The following is a 16,672-nucleotide window of genomic DNA, read 5'->3' as shown; positions in this document are numbered from 1 at the left end:
AAACTTGGAAACAATGACCACACCCACTTTTCACTGACTCTCAATCCTTCCCACCCTGAATAAAATTGAATAAAAAACCAAGTAGATTATTTAAGAAACCATATGTAGTCCTCCCCACCCCACCCCCCACATACATGCACATACACACACGCTAGCACAAAATAAAAAATCGTTTTGTAGGAAAAACAGTTGAGTAGATAAAACTGAAAAGCCAACTCATAGTATTCTTCCATGGCTATTATATCGATATGGAAAGACCAAGTTATGAAGTAAATACTTTCTGTTACTTGAAATGCTTGTGAGAGCGAGTCCTTTAAATGTCAATCATTTCTTCTTCTCCCCTTTCATAGTGACAATTTTGTGAAGAGCTAGATATGTCTAGTCTCTACTTTTTACCTAAAAAATTTGTAAAATATGTGAAGGTATTGATATGTTATCTCACCTTCATTTTGCTACACACAGAAAAATAGTAAATAATTTTCTTTTTCAGCAAAGGTAAATGTGTCTATAGTGAGATTATCAGTTATAAACATATACATGTATTAGAAAGAGAGATAACAAGCTTAAATGTATGCTTAATGCTGTGATTTTTTAAATGTGCTCATTAAAACAGCAAACACTTATTGAATATTTGTTACACACCATATGTATTATACAGTGGGATACAAAATAAAGTGTTTAGATTGCTCTCGAATGAAACAAACTAAATAAATCAAAATGGTAGCACAATATTATACATACAAACATGATAAAAACAATTTGAGTAATTATACAATAAAATTGTGAGCTCTCATATACCAATAATTTATCAATATTTTTATGTTTGATATTCTTATTCCTTTTTGTCATAAAATATCCCAAAGAATTAGTTAATACCTTAAATTAATTCACAGTATTTTCTTTTTTTAAGATTTATTTATTTTTATTGGAAAGGCGAATATACAAAGAGGAGGAGATACAGAGAGGAAGATCTTCCATCCACTGATTCACTCCTTAAGTGGCCACAACAGCTGAAACTGAGCCAATCTGAAGCCAGGAGCCAGCTCTTCCGGGTCACCCACATGGGTGCAGGGTCCCAAGGCTTTGGGCCGTCCTCGACTGCTTTCCCAGGCCACAAGCAGGGAGTTGGATGAGAAGTGGGGCCGCCGGGATTAGAACAGGCGCCCATATGGGATCCCCGGTGTGTGCAAGGCAAGGACTTTAGCTGCTAGGCCATGGCGCTGGGCCTAATTCACAGTATTTTCATTCAAAGCATTTTCCATTAATGGTTTATGAAAAGCCTTGCATGCATCATTTTCCAAAAATATGTTTTGGAGATTTTTTGAAAGGCAGTGAGATGGAGAGACAAAGACAGCGAGAGCTCCCCTCACTGGTTTAGTCCTCAAATGGCCACAACAATGGAGACTTAGGCCAAATTAAGGAGCCCAGACCTCAGGTGTTAGGGACTCAAGTACTTCAATCAACATCTGCTGCCCCCAAAGGGGATTATCAGTAGGCTGAATCAGAAACAAGGAAGAGCCAAGATGAGAAGCAGACACTCCAACACAGGAGACAGTGTGTTCAAGATTCAGCTTCATTTGCTGGGCTACTACTGCTACTCTAGATTTTTTTTAAAATATTTGCATCAAAACATAGGCACTACATTTTTATGGTCTTTGTAAAATACTATGAGCACCATCATGAATGTCATGCAATCTTAGGATGGGAAAGTCAGGCTTTGATATACCTCCCAAATCAAGGCTATAAAAAATCATCTGTGCTTTGCTTTAATAATTAAGGTGATGTTTTGCAAGTCCATAATAACCAGGGAAAGGGTGTTTTATAGTGCCTGGTAGTTCAAGGTGTGAATTCCAGAGGAAGATATCTGTAATGACCCAATTGCAAAGGACTGATAAGATTTTACCAAATAAAATAGGATCATCTCCTTAAGGGGTGTGATATTCCAGCAGGCTTTGCTGAGTGAAGAAGAATTTGGTCACAAGCACTCATGCTAAAGTCTAGGACAATGCCAGTGGTTTTCTGATTTCATAGTAAATGGCTGTGAACACTTCTATTCTTTGCAGTTCAGAGAGAGGGTTCCCATGCCCTCATCATCAACAGCAAGCTAGAGAAGCCATGTCTCTTTAATATGCCTGTGGCTTTGCAGCAGTTAATGGCATAATGTGCAATGATTTCTTTACTTGCATGATGTGAATTTCTTCCATTTTTGTGTTTCAAGAATAGAATTGTTTTGCAAGTAGCATTAAAAAACTCATTTCATATTTATTGTTTCACTAGGTCCTATAAAAACAAAAATGAATGGCTTCTAGTCTAACTTAGAGGAGCTTATGTTTTGATAGAAGAGAAGAATATGTGAATATAAAAGATAATGCTGAAAGGTGTAAATAATGATATGGATAAGAATGAAGCTACATGATAAAAATCAAATAAGTGATTCAAACAGTAGAAGAGTCTTAGAGAACAGCCATATTCAAGACACTATTTCGTAGAAATGTTCTTTGTGTTCTGCCTGTCTAGAGTGTTTCCACTTTGGGACCATGGAGTTATGGCTTTAAGTATCAATATCAACATAGTCCTTCTGTGAAAGACTGAGCTGAATCAAATATCACTCTTTCGAACTTGCAATTTGAAAAGAAGCATACGTTTCTCTATGCCCAATTCAACTTCTTAAATAGTCACTCCTTTTGACATTTTTGTGAATCTAAGTTCTACATTTCCTCATATTACCATAGGGGTGAAAGTGCAATACGTATAGAAACTCAGAATTGGTGCACCTGACTTAAAGCTAGCAGAGAGAATCCCATTTATTATCACAAGCTTCTTTAAAAGCATAATATAAATGTAAATGATAGTTTTATGAAGTAAATGGAGTTACTAATGCATTTATGGCCAGAGTTAAGAGTTCAGTGAAAATTATGCTATACATCCTGCTGTCTTGAGTTCTGAAGGTCTCATTATAACAAGTTTTATGGATTTTTCTTGATAAAGACTAGGGAGAGTAGATATTACTTACTGTGAGTTAGATCCCACAACTCATATAAAGTGCATATATGAACAAAGTTAAGTAAACATTTTTAAAAATTTAGCGAGAAATGCATTTTATTTTTTATAAGGGGAACCCAGATATAGGAATAAGTTATCTTTCAAAGCTCCAGGTTGAAATATGTTGTTTTTAATTAACGGACAGTGTTAGAATAGAAATGTAAAGAAATAATACTCAATGTCAAGATTAGGTTTTTTTAAAGCAGGATTTTTCCCTTAAGCTTGAATGGAAGGACAATTTATCTACTAACCGCTTTCTCACTCATGGTCTGTTATATATATAGTTATTATTGTCCACAGAAAACCGATAGTGTAACTTGTGCTACTGATTCTTCAATTCAAGAACAGTTCCCCCAATCTACTGTCTACAAGGAGAGAGTCTGGTGGCTTGTAAGATGTCACCAGTGGTAAAGCCTCAAAAATCATTATACATATTACTGTGTTTTATTCTCCAGTACATTGGAGTATTACTTCTAAGGCACCAGTTGGAAGGCTACATGTCTTGAATTTTTACATCTATCTTCTAAAACATTTCTAAGATTTTCTTTAGAAGTTGACCTAGTTGAGACCTTCAGATAGCATTCTGGCCTTCAGTATCTTTAATCAATTTATAGAATGTTCCCTACTTTAGGACATCACTACATCAGAGGTTTTTCAGATTTTTAGACTAGGTTTACTTCAACTCTTAAAATAAGAAGGAAAAAAAGTTTTAGGATATCAGGGCTAACAAAATCTACTATGCCTTCTATTCGCTGAAGAGAATGCTATCCTTCTCATGTTTCTTTTTAAACTTGTCCAAGTGTAGAGTTATTTGAAAATATTGAACAGTCTTAGAGTCAGCTGAATTGTCTTTGATTGGTCTTGGGGAATAGACAAAAGGGGCTTTGTCTACAAGCCATGATAAATTTATGAGGTCACATTTAATAACCTTTTATAAGCAGCTATTTCCCTGATTTTCTTTAAAGATTTATTTATTTTATTGGAAAGGCAGATGTACAGAGAGGAGGAAAGACAGAGAGGGAGATCTTCCGTCCGATGATTCACTCCCCAAGCAGCCGCAATGGCCACAGCTGAACCAATATGAAGCCAGGAGCTTCTTCCGGGTCTCCCATGGGTGCAGGGTCCCAAGGCCGTTGGACCATCCTCGACTGCTTTCCCAGGCCACAGGCAGGGAGTTGGATGGGAAGTAGAGCTGCTGGGATTAAAACTGGCATCCATATGGGATCCCAGCGCATTCAAGGCGAGGACCTGAACCATTATACTATCGTTCCGGGTCCAATTTCTCTGATTTTTTGCAATAGCTAACTTATAATAGAAATGATGAAGAATGAAAGCATTAATGTATCAGTGCTATGAATTCTAATCTCATTCCTTAAATTCATTTTGTCACTTAATGAGAAAATACTACATACTTGTTCTTCTTTTAATTCCTTATGTTTTCCTACTTAATTCTTCACTCCTTGACATACTAACTTTTTTTTCATAAAGAAAATAGTTGAAATCAGAGATACAGATACACACTGTTAATCCATAGCCTGAAATGCCTTGGAATCCAAGCCTGTGAGTTTCCTGCCCATAACAATGGACATGGCTTTGTTTGCAGCCCATACTTTGTTCGCAGGATGCTACTCCTTATTTTTTGGAAGAAGTCTACTCCAGCAGTCCCTTCTTCCACCAATATCGATTCCCATCTACAAAGTTGGCCCTTCCAATACACTAAGCATGGCTTAACACCGCTTCCTTAAAAATGTGTGCACCTCTCATAAATGTTGCTCTGTTAAAACATGGAGCCCTTTATCCCAGTAAACTTTTCTTTAAAATAAAGGAGATCCATATTAGCACTCTAAGCAAGTGTCTATCCTTACTACTCTACTCCATGATACCTAGGGTCTACATCTTGCCAAAGTCACTGACTGATTTCCCATCTTCAGTGTACTTGAGCCTCAGTACTACTTGATGCTATTGACTATTACTAATTTCTGTCTCTAGGTTTCATGAATCTCCAATCTACTGCCTTTCTCTCCCTCTTTGGCTCATCTTTCTTAGTCTCCTTTCTTTGGTTCTCTACATTCAGATCTGTACTGTGTCCCTGAGGATTTTGCCCTTTGTTTCCTTTTATTGTCTATTTAATTTTCTTCTTGGGCAACTCATCCATATTTATCCTTATTTCCTGGTTAAACTGCTGCATACAGTAATTACTCTTGAACTAACATCTTACACTTAGAACACTCTCCAGTATTAGAGGTTCATATGTTCAGACACCTTAGCATCTCGACTTGGATGTTTGACAGGCAATTCAAATCTAATAAAAAATAAACTGTCTATTTCAACTTCCTTCTCTTAAATCTACTTCCTTTGCTCTTTTTCATTAGATTAGCTATAAACACCACCCATTCTTGCAGAAAGACATTGTGATTCTAGAAGGTCAGTGATCATATGATTATAATTGATAAGATAACATTTGTATGACAGCAACTGATCGGATACCATTTGTATAACTAAATGGATATCATTTGTATGAGAACAGCTGAATGGATAGCATTTGAATGAAAACACTAGGTGGGATATACAAAACAAGAGTTCCAAACAAGGGTATGGAAACAATTGATGGGTCCTGTAGACAAGCTCAATACCTCCTCCCTTATTCTATGTGACCCTAAGTCTATAAAAGTCTTATGCCACTACAAAACTTTGGCTATTGACCATCGTCAAGAGTCCACATGTGCCATTATTGTCTCCGTGTAACAAGTACTTCACTGCTGGACAGTTAACACATCCTATTAATCAATCAAATTATTCCCGATCCCAGTTTACCCTTCCATGTCCATGTCCATTTTTTAAAAATAAAAATTACTTAATTATTTGAAATGGAGAATTACAAAAATGAAAGAGAGAGAGTCCCTAGTAGCTTATTCACTCCTTCAGTGTCTGCAACGGCTGAGACTGTACCAAGAGGCTGGAATATCGTCTAGACCTCCTACTTGGGTGACAGGGGTCCAAGCTGTTAGGCCATCTTCTCCACTGCTTTCCCAGGCACATTAGCAGGAAGCTGAGTCAGAAGTGGAACAACTGAGATTCTAAGTGATGCCCTATGAAGTGTTGGTGTACAGGCAGAGGTGCAGCCTATCTTGCCACAATGTATCCTGTTAATAAGCCCCTTCATTTCTAGTCATTTCTACTTGTACAAGCTATTTCCGATTTTCAGGAAACACTGTAATGTTTTTCTTACCCACTCTCTTCAGCTTTTCTCTGCATTTATGTATATAGCATCCAAGTAAGCATTCATCAGATCATAACAACATGTGCTTCAAACTCAAGAAACTTTCTGCTATAAGTAGGATAAACAATTTGCTCCCTTGAAATGCAGAGTTCCTTTATTACCCAGGCTGTACAATTCTTTTTATTATAAATAATAAATTATTTTAAATGTAAAAAGTGACCAAATTTCATGTATTTTACAATACAGATTTAGAGCATAGTGATACTTCCCACTCTAACCTACCTCCTGTTTGTATTCCTCACCCACTTACACACATTCACCCTACTTGGTGTTTTGTTTTGTTTTGTTTTGTTTTGTTTTGTTCTGTTTTTTAAGTTTGCAATGACATAGTTTCACTTCTCTTCAAAATTACAGGCTTATCAGAGTGCAAAGGTTCTAAATAATCATCAAAACTTAAAAATATCAATTTGATTCAAATTAGATGTCTTACACTGTTTCTGACCTCAAATTAGGGGAAATGTGTAATAGTTTCTTTTTTGGTCTGGCTTTTTACACTAAGCATAATGTTTTTCAGTTGCAGAAAATTTTGCAGGAGTGCATTCTTTTTTATGGCTGAGTAGCATTCCTTTCCAAAGAATGAAATATATGTGTATTTCTAGCACAGTTTATCTAGTCATCTGTTGAAAGACATCTGGGTTGATTCCAAATCTTAGCTGTCATGACCTAAGCTGCATTAAGCACAGGTACACAAACAACTCTCCCCTATGCTATCATTTTATTTTTTTAAATGAGATCCTTGTGTTCTTTTCTATTCTCTTCCCTAGTTTTTCAGCATAGGGAATTGGATGCATTTTCTGTCTCACAAGCAAAAAACACTCATTCTGGCATCAACAGAACATTTGTAAACTTATGCTGGAAAGACTCTTGCCAAGATATTTTTATGTATCGTATCATATTTTAAGTGTCAGCTAAAATATTATCTTCTCAATCTTTTCATGGTTAAAATTAACTCCAGTTTTTCTCATATTATTTTATGTTGTATTCAGCACTTATTAGTATTTCTTATTTATATAATCCTGTATGTCTTGCTCTGAGATAATGTATATTTTAGTACTTGGCAAATCTATGTATCCCAGATTCCATTTGATAGATAATATGTAGGCTCTGGAGTGTCTTGCAGACTCAAAAGGCAGGTCATCATTCTCTGCAAGATTTAGTGATTCGATTTCTGAAAACAAAGGTGCCCACCAGCCAGCCTTGCTTTAACCAATGCATGTATTATTTAGATGTTACCTTGAGAAAAGTGTACTCAGAGACTTCACTCTGATTCAATTATAATTTAAGTAAGTAAATTTGCTAATTTCATTTGTTCCCCTACATTGTTCAGTGTAGGTAGGAGAGCTAGTAAATAATTTGACTCCAGCGTTTCAAGAGCAATCACTAATTCAAGCCCAAGTAAATATATAAAGTTCTTTATCCCATTTCTAGCTAGTTGTTTCTGGCCCTTCCAGAAGACCACAACGACCCTGGTAATATCTGTAGCCAAAATCCTAAATCTCAAACTGATCAAAAAAGAGTGATCTCAGGGCAAAGATGCTAGAAGTTAATAAAAAGTGGTAAAGACTGGGTAGTGTGAAGGAAATGATGCACTGGATCATATTCTTTAGATTAGAAGGGTACCACTGTGTCAGGAATGGATGGCTGGATTAGAAGGGTACCACTGTGTCAGGAATGCATGGCTGGATTAGAAGGGTACCACTGTGTCAGGAATGCATGGCTGGATTAGAAGGGTACCAATGTGTCAGGAATGGATGGCTGGATTAGAAGGGTACCACTGTGTCAGGAATGCATGGCTGGATTAGAAGGGTACCACTGTGTCAGGAATGCATGGCTGGATTAGAAGGGTACCACTGTGTCAGGAATGCATGGCTGGATTAGAAGGGTACCACTGTGTCAGGAATGCATGGCTGGATTAGAAGGGTACCAATGTGTCAGGAATGCATGGCTGGATTAGAAGGGTACCAATGTGTCAGGAATGCATGGCTGGATTAGAAGGGTACCACTGTGTCAGGAATGCATGGCTGGATTAGAAGGGTACTACTATGTCAGGAATGCATGGCTGCATTAGTGTAAGTCGCCGTAGGGTCAATACAACATCATGATACCATTTGATTTTCATTCAGGAATTTTCAACACTACATTTTAAAGCATATATGTGTAAGTCTCTTGGACTTAAAATATTTGAGAATGAGACCAGAAAATAATTTTCCTTTCCTAAATTGTGAAAGTGGAAAACAAAAACAACAGCAACGAGGGAAAAATAAGATTGTGCTTGGTAAATATGTGAGAGCTGCTCAGCTCTGCCTCCATTGAGCCATGATTGCACGGTTAGGTATCCAACTTCTCCGGAGTCAATGCACTGTTCTCCAACATATAGAGTCAGAACAACCTACGTCATAAGCTCCTTAGCGCAAAAAGCTAATGTTCTGTGTCACCAAGGAGACTGTTTGGACAGATGCCTTTTGCCAATAAAATGAAAATTACCTTTCCGCTGTACTTAAGATAGTCCCACAGATCTCCTGTAGGAAACAGCTGGTGCATACATTTCTTTTAATACTAAAACAGGTTTTATTTAAATAAATGATATAAAGAAAAAATTCATGCCACATACGGTATAACTTGGGATGTATAATAATTTTTGATGAGTTAATACAAACATGTTCTATAAGATGATCTATATTTAAATATGTAATCTGTTGTCTCCAAAAAGGAGCTCAACTTTTCTGCAAGAAGAATACTAAGAAAGGCATTGATAGCTAAATTTTTCTTGGAAATTAAATGATTGTGTCATGTTAAGATGTGAGCTTAATATTAGCGCTGTCAAATCACGTCATCCTATGAATGCTAATCGACCTAATGAAAGCATGTTTTTAGTTCAAGGACATAAAATTACAGCAGAAAGGAGACAGAGAATTTAGACAGAAATGCCTGAGAGAACTTGACTTTTGGTTAAAGAAATACTGTAAATGAAATACAGATTTTCACTGTAGATCACACAATTGATTCTTCTAGAAGCCATTTGTAATTAAAAGAGATTTTGCAAGAACTACAGATAATTACATGATTTTTAAATAACAGCTCCACTGTTATCCTAAGGAAAAACTAAAGATGCAATACAGCTCTGAACAACAAAGGATGTTTGTAGTCTACTTCATCCTTTATCTGCTTGCTTGATTACTTCCTGACATTTGAAATTTCTCAGAGGCTTTACCAAAGGTTATGATTAAAATATGAAAGATTTGAAAAAGAGGACAGGAAAGTTACAGAATAATAGACCAGGTCTTGAGAATTTTATACAATAGTTTATTTTCCTTCTTCATGAAAAAAATTCTAGGTACATTCCTATTTTTCATTAAAAGTCAGGGGGCCATGAGAGAAGTCACAAAATGGAACGCAAGGAAGTCCAGAGTACTGGATGGCAATAAAAAGCGTATGTGCTGTTTTGACCCTGAAACCATCTCCAATGTGTAAAATTAACAAGGATGTCCAATCTGTTTCTGTTTTTAAGAAACACATTAAAAACAAAGACTTAATCCAATCAAAGAGGCATTTACTGGTAACTTCCTAAATAGGGTCGTTGTGCTGTGTGCTACGTGAATTTTGGACTCTTCCCATTGCGTTTATCGTAATGTTACAAAGGGAAAAAGAAGTAATACAAAATTTATTCAAATACTAGTGAGTAAAGACCATAAGAAAACGAGGGCTTCAGGGAGAGAGATAAAGGAGGGAGGCCGTAAACTGAACATTAGGATTTACAGGCATGGTTTTTTTTTTCTTTCTTTCCTTTATATTTGCTGATAATTTTCTAACTCTGCCCTAAGTGATGCCCCAGTGTACTGCTGAAATATAATTAAACCACAAAGTACACCCCCCGTTTCATTCAAATTTGATAAAGCTTTTTTTTTTCTAAATGCATAATCCAACCAAATCTCAAATACAATGTACTCCAGGTTTCTTTTGATTCTTCCTAAATTGGTCCAGGTAAAAAGCAAGTTTTCAGCCTGGATTTCCATCTCGCCGCGTGCTGTCACAGAGGCCTGTAAGTCTCTCCACACACTTAACAAGTCTTTTCTCTGAAACTGAATCTCATACAATTTCTAGCTCACCGGACAAAATTTTCCTAGTTAAGGATAGGTCTATCAGAACTAATTAACTACCAAGTGTTCATATAGATTTTTCCTCTGTAATATCCTGACACACTACCATTCCAACTTCTGATGGTAATAAGCAGCAGTCCCACCACAGCCTTAGATAATCCTGTGCATCAAACTAGACAACTTAGGTTAATTTCACATGTTATTTCATGTCTCATTGGAAGTAGTTTCCCTCAGGTAACACGTCAGTTGCATTGGTACTACAAAATGACCTCACATTCAGCAAGGAAAAAAAAAATTGCTTCTCATCACTATCAATTTAAAAATATCTGTTTCATCCTAATGACAAAAAAGAATATTTTATTAAAAAGTGCAAAATGTGCAAGGTTTAGAACGTGTAGGTGAATTATCTAATTACAGCAAGTTAACAGGTATTGTTTATTGTTATTATTGTTGGCTACCTGCATTTCAGATTTACTTAGTTATCAACAATCTTCTTTTCACCACTCTTATTTCAAAGGTGTAGTGTTTCATTCTGGTTCAAGAGCAGTTAAAAATACCTTACCTTGGTTCTCTTTAATAAATAAGAGCAACTACATATTTCCTATACTGTACTAGACTGTAGGAGACAAAAACTGAAAAAAATTATCATATAAATACATTCAGTATGCAACATTTAGCTAATGTGATTACAGCTTCTACCTAGTTTCCTTTCAGATCTCATGGGTAGCATTCCAATGTTAAGGGATGAGTCTAACCTCTAGTCTAGCAGTGATTAATTTTATGTGCAATATTCTTGGGTTAAGCCTTAGCTTAGTTGATAAACTAAGTTGATATGTCCAGATAACTAATACAGGATAATTCACTTTTATTCTTAAAAAATGTATCTAGCTGTCTGAAAGGTAGAGTAACACAGAAAAGAGAGAGATTAGAAACTACATAATTATTAGATTATATCTCTTTCACTACTGTATCATTAAAACCTTGCACAATAGCCTGGAAAACAGATGTTGAAGAAATCCCTGTTGCCTGACCAAATGAATACAAATACACATGCAATGGCAGAAGAAAAGAGAAGGAGAAACGTGTAATTCCTTTCACCTTTAAGTAGTAGGATAGATATCAACAGAAATTTAGGGTAGGGCTACTCCAGACAAGCACCTACAACAAGGACAATCCAGGGAGTTTATGGAGCTTAGTGGAAACTGGTTTTTTGAAGAGCAACTAATTCTGTTCTTCTATGCCAAATCAAAGTGTTAGGTTTGGTCACACACACCTTTTTTTTTTTTTTTTTTTTTTTTTTTAGTTCACTGTTAAATCATTTCAAGGCACCTAAATTGAATACGCTTGCTGTTAAGTTTATTTTCTTCCTGGTTTGTTTTGTACTTCCTATATAGAGAGATAAATGATGAAAGCTATTTCCAAAAGCATGGGCGCTTAAAAGGATTGTAAGTGCAGTTATTGATTGAAGTGGAAAAATATGTACAAAATATATATTTTTTCCCGTTTCCAGAACAGTGAGGGTAAAACACAGCAAAACAAAATGAGAGGCAAGCAAACCTCCTCTCATAGTGACCTGGGCCAATACCAACAAAAACAAACAGAGTCAGGAAAAGTAGGGAACAGGAAGAAGCCTGCACATGACCTAAAGGAAGATTAACCATCATTTTGAAAAATGTAACATTACTAACAGTTATAATCCCATTTAGAATAAAGGCTATTGTATTTGATAATTGTATGCTCCTATTTAATTCATCTCTTTTTGTATTCACTAGCTCAGTGCAAACCACTTTGCTAGACTTCAGGGATATGAAAGCACCTATGGTCCCTGAACTCAGGGAGACCTCCCTTGAATCGGGCACACACACAAAATAAATAAGCAATTACACAATGAACCATGTAATTTCAATGTGCTTAGGGGTATGAAAGAGAATTACAAGACTTTGGGAAGGATTAACTGAAAGATCCTTAGTCAATTAAGTTGGAAATGCTTTCCTGAAAAGTAATATTTTAATGTGTGAGTTATATATGAATAACTATTCCATGATACTGTATAATGTTTCTGGATAAATTCAATCATAATTTTTTTTCACGTTTAAGTGTTATACACCATTAGTTCTGAAGCATGGCTTATAGGGCAAGTACCTGTAAGTTATGGTTCTTCTAAAAGGGTTGCTACACTGATCATGAATTCTGAATATAATACCACCTCATTCACTTCTGTAAGACTGACAGCTGCTCTTTTTGTTCTTTGCATTGTTAGGAATACAAAATACTTTAGAGACAATGACATCAAAACAGAACAGGAATATCAATAGTCATCAAAACAATTGCTAACATTGAGTATTATGTAGCAGGTTCAATACTATGTACTTTAAAAAAATTTATTTTTATTGGAAAGTCAGATATACAGAGAGGAGGAGAGACAGAGAGGAAGATCTTCCATTTGTTGATTCATTTCTGACATGGCCACAATAGCCAGAGCTGTGCTGAGCCAAAGCCAGGAGTCCAGAGACTCTTCGGGATCTCCCACCTGGGTGCAGGGTCCCAAGGCTTGGGGCCATCCTCGACTGCTTTCCCAGGCCACAGGCAGGGAGCTGGATGGGAAAGGGAGCAGAGAATAGGCGCTCAAATGGGATCAAGGCGTGTGCAAGGCAAGGATTTTAGCCGCTAGGCTACCACACCAGGCCTCATACTAAGTACTTTTTAAGCAAATATTTTAATGTGGTTTCTATCAATGAAGATTGATATATTTTGAAATAGTCAAAATCAAAGCTAATAAAATTTCTTCAGATTAAGTTGCAGTACACCGAAGTAAAATTTCTCACATAATATGAGCTGGAAGAATTAGTTCCAACATTTTAGCAAAATATCTCTTATACAACAATTTGAAACAGTTTTCCCTAATATTTTTACAAATTATATTTTCTGAAACTGTGTCTCTGTTTCAAAATGAAGCAAGGAAATGAACACATAGAAACATAGAAGAAATATATGCAAATGAGGCATCATGATTAAGAGAACTATTTTCATTTTCTGAGGTTCTTTGATCACATTAATAGTGTGTCTTTGGTTTTTTTCACGTATGGAGTACTCGTAAGCCACCAACACTTCCTAAAGATGGATAGCACTCTCAGCATCTCCACACAATTATTTACCGTAGTTAAGGGACCAACATTTGCAATTTAACAAACCATAAGGATTTTACACTTGATCTTCTTTTAGCTAAATTTGAGGGGGATGTTGGTATTAAAGAAAGTGATAAAATGCAATGCTTATCCCAAGTCTAACCACAATTTTCCTTTAATATACAAACAAATCTTAAAATAGGCAGGATGTTTGATGCAAATTTATTGTTTTGAGTTAAGAATTATAGTAAATGCATAGTTTATCAAACAACTTTTAGTATTAACACAATAACTTTATTTTGAATAAATTCAGTGCCTTTCAAACTTATAGTGAAATGATTTCTTGAGATTTGATTGTTGTTTATGACATCTGTCTATACTCCTGAGAAGCAATTTTTATTCTTATTACTTTTTGAATTGTTTATTTAGTGGAGGATTAACATCAATTGAAAGGATGTCATCACAGAAATTAAAAGATAAGCAAGAAAGAATGGAGAATGAATGAAACTGAGCTGAGAATGGGAGGAGGGTATGCAGGATAATTACAGTGTTAAAACTCTATGTATAATACACAAGAAATCTCTTCCCTGTATGTAAATATATAAACCTTTAAATATGCAATTATTTTATTTATATGAATGTAATCATTTTATTATGATTTCACACCACATTTAATAACTTGATGCTTCTCTAATTTTAAGATTGATCATCTTACAAATATCTTTCTCAAAACTATAAAGTTTCACAGAAAGCTATTATTTTTAAAATAATTTAAGATGCAAAATTACTATTTGTATTTTCTGCACAACCGCACATGTCATAAAACACATCTTTGAAGGCTTTTAAAAGCATTCTAAATTAATAATGAAATTAATGCTGTTTCCTTTACCAGCTTCTGCTACTCTCTTAGAAAATCTCACAAAATATGTCAAGGGTTAAGCCATAGCTAAATTACTACAAATATTTATTTTGAAATGAATCAAATACCAATGAATTTAGATTTCATTTTGAAGTGTTCACAAAGTAGCATGAAAACTGAATTGCATAATCTGATATGTGTAAACAACTGTGTAATTTTCAAACAGCCGCTAAGCCATAGATAAAGCTTTAATTTCTAGATAAGTAATACCTGTGACAGTGATGTTTCCTCAAATATGTATTCCTGTTATTTGTTTTGTATTTCATAATTTTAGCTAGGCTGAGTTTGACAAGCATAATAAACTATTAATTGAAATTATATTTAGGGGCCCGGCGGTGTAGCCTAGCGGCAAAAGTCCTCGCCTTGAACACCCCGGGATCCCATATGGGCGCCGGTTCTAATCCCGGCAGCTCCACTTCCCATCCAGCTCCCTGCTTGTGGCCTGGGGAAGCAGTCGAGGACGACCCAGTGCATTGGGACACTGCACCCACGTGGGAGACCTGGAAGAGGTTCCAGGTTCCCGGCTTCGGATCGGCGCGCACCAGCCCGTTGCGGCTCACTTGGGGAGTGAAACATCGGATGGAAGATCTTCCTCTCTGTCTCTCCTCCTCTCTCTGTATATCTGACTTTGTAATAAAAATACATCTTTAAAAAATTATATTTAAAAGAAGCATTGGAAATAAAGGTCCTACATAATAGTTTTTTGCTTTACATTGTGTGCTTTCCTTAAAATTAAAAAAGCAGCTATTATCGGACTAAGTGTGTATCTGTGACTGTGTACCTGTAATTGTCACTAATTTATCAGTTGATACATATGAAGAAAACAAAATTTCAATAGCAGCTTACATGTAATCATTAATGGATGCAAATGTGAATGAAGCCAGTAGAGTACATAAACAAGCATATCTAAGATAACTATAGTTTAAATTTTTCATTTCGGGTGCTCACTTCGGCAGCACATATACTAAAATTGGAACGATGCAGAGAAGATTAGCATGGCCCCTGCGCAAGGATGACACGCAAATTCGTGAAGCGTTCCATATTTAAAAAAATTTTTTTTTCATTTCGGGCCTAAAATAATGGTGTGTATTAGGAGCACATTTTTTATCCTTATTGCCCTACTTTCTATCCAACTCCCTGTTAATGCACCAGGGAAAGCAGTAGAAGACAGCCCAAGTGCTTAAACCTGTTCTTCCCACATGGGTGACCCATATGATGCTCCGGACTCCTGGCTTTTCCCTACCCAGCACCGCGGAAGCCATTTGGAGAGTGAACCAGTGAATGGAAGAATGGAAATTCTCTTTCTCTCCTTTTAAAACATTAAATAAATCTGGTTTTTTTTAGTCCCTGTGAGTCTTTAGATAAGTAATATCTTATACTCACACATATGATCTTGTATTCTGCATTATCCCTGTATTAATGTTTATATACTTCATCCGAAGGGTTTTGAATCTTATGGGTTTCATAGTTATGTTTTACTCTAGAGCAAAAAACTCTAGTGATCAGAAATTTTCCCTTTTTTATTTATTTATTTATTGCAATGTCAAATACATAGAGAGAGGAGGAGAGGCAGAGAAGATCTTTCCTCTGATGATGCACTCGCCAAGTGACCTCAAAGGCCAGAGCTGCGCAGATCCAAAGCCAGGAGCTCTTCCAAGTCTCACACATGTGTGTAGGATCCCAACGCTTTGGGCCATCCTTAATTGCTTTCCCAGGCCACAAGCAGGGAACTGGATCAGAAGCGGGGCTCCCGGGATTAGAACCAGTACCCATATGGAATCCCGGATCGTTAAAAGCGAAGACTTTACCCGCTAGCTGGGCCGCACTGGGCCCTTCCCTTATTTAACTTTATGTTATTGTTTGTAAGAATGATCCAGAACTCGCCTGAACTACTCTAAGCCTAAAAATATCTTTTTGATCAATACAACATATTCTAAGGGTACAAAATGTTGACAGCAACATATAAGAATGATAAAGCTTATTTTTAAGTTAGGCAGAAGAAAATTGTACAATAAAGATAAAGGGCAAGATGATTGAAGCCAACAGATTTCATACTATAATTGGATTGGATCACTCCTACACAGATGGATGTAAATTGTTTAAAAGTCATCAGTAGAACTATGCTGATTATCTACTGCACAGTTAGCTTCAACACTTGGTTATTTAAAATGCTGCCCATTTGCGAGTCATTAACTTGTGTGAGGATGAT

General features: G+C 36.1%; 1 non-coding gene and 1 pseudogene across 1 annotated transcript; both read left to right on the top strand.

Annotated features, from left to right (window-relative positions):
• Nucleotides 1–16,672, top strand: part of LOC105942594 (G1/S-specific cyclin-E2-like) — a 108,789-nt pseudogene that overhangs the window by 18,748 nt on the left and 73,369 nt on the right.
• On the top strand, nucleotides 15,404–15,510 carry LOC118760098 (U6 spliceosomal RNA). The gene has a single exon (XR_004996574.2). It is a non-coding gene; the product is annotated as a U6 spliceosomal RNA (small nuclear RNA).

This window comes from Ochotona princeps, chromosome 11, assembly GCF_030435755.1.
Source record: "Ochotona princeps isolate mOchPri1 chromosome 11, mOchPri1.hap1, whole genome shotgun sequence".
Taxonomy (NCBI): Eukaryota; Metazoa; Chordata; class Mammalia; order Lagomorpha; family Ochotonidae; genus Ochotona; species Ochotona princeps.
This window is presented reverse-complemented; position numbering and strand designations above follow the sequence as displayed.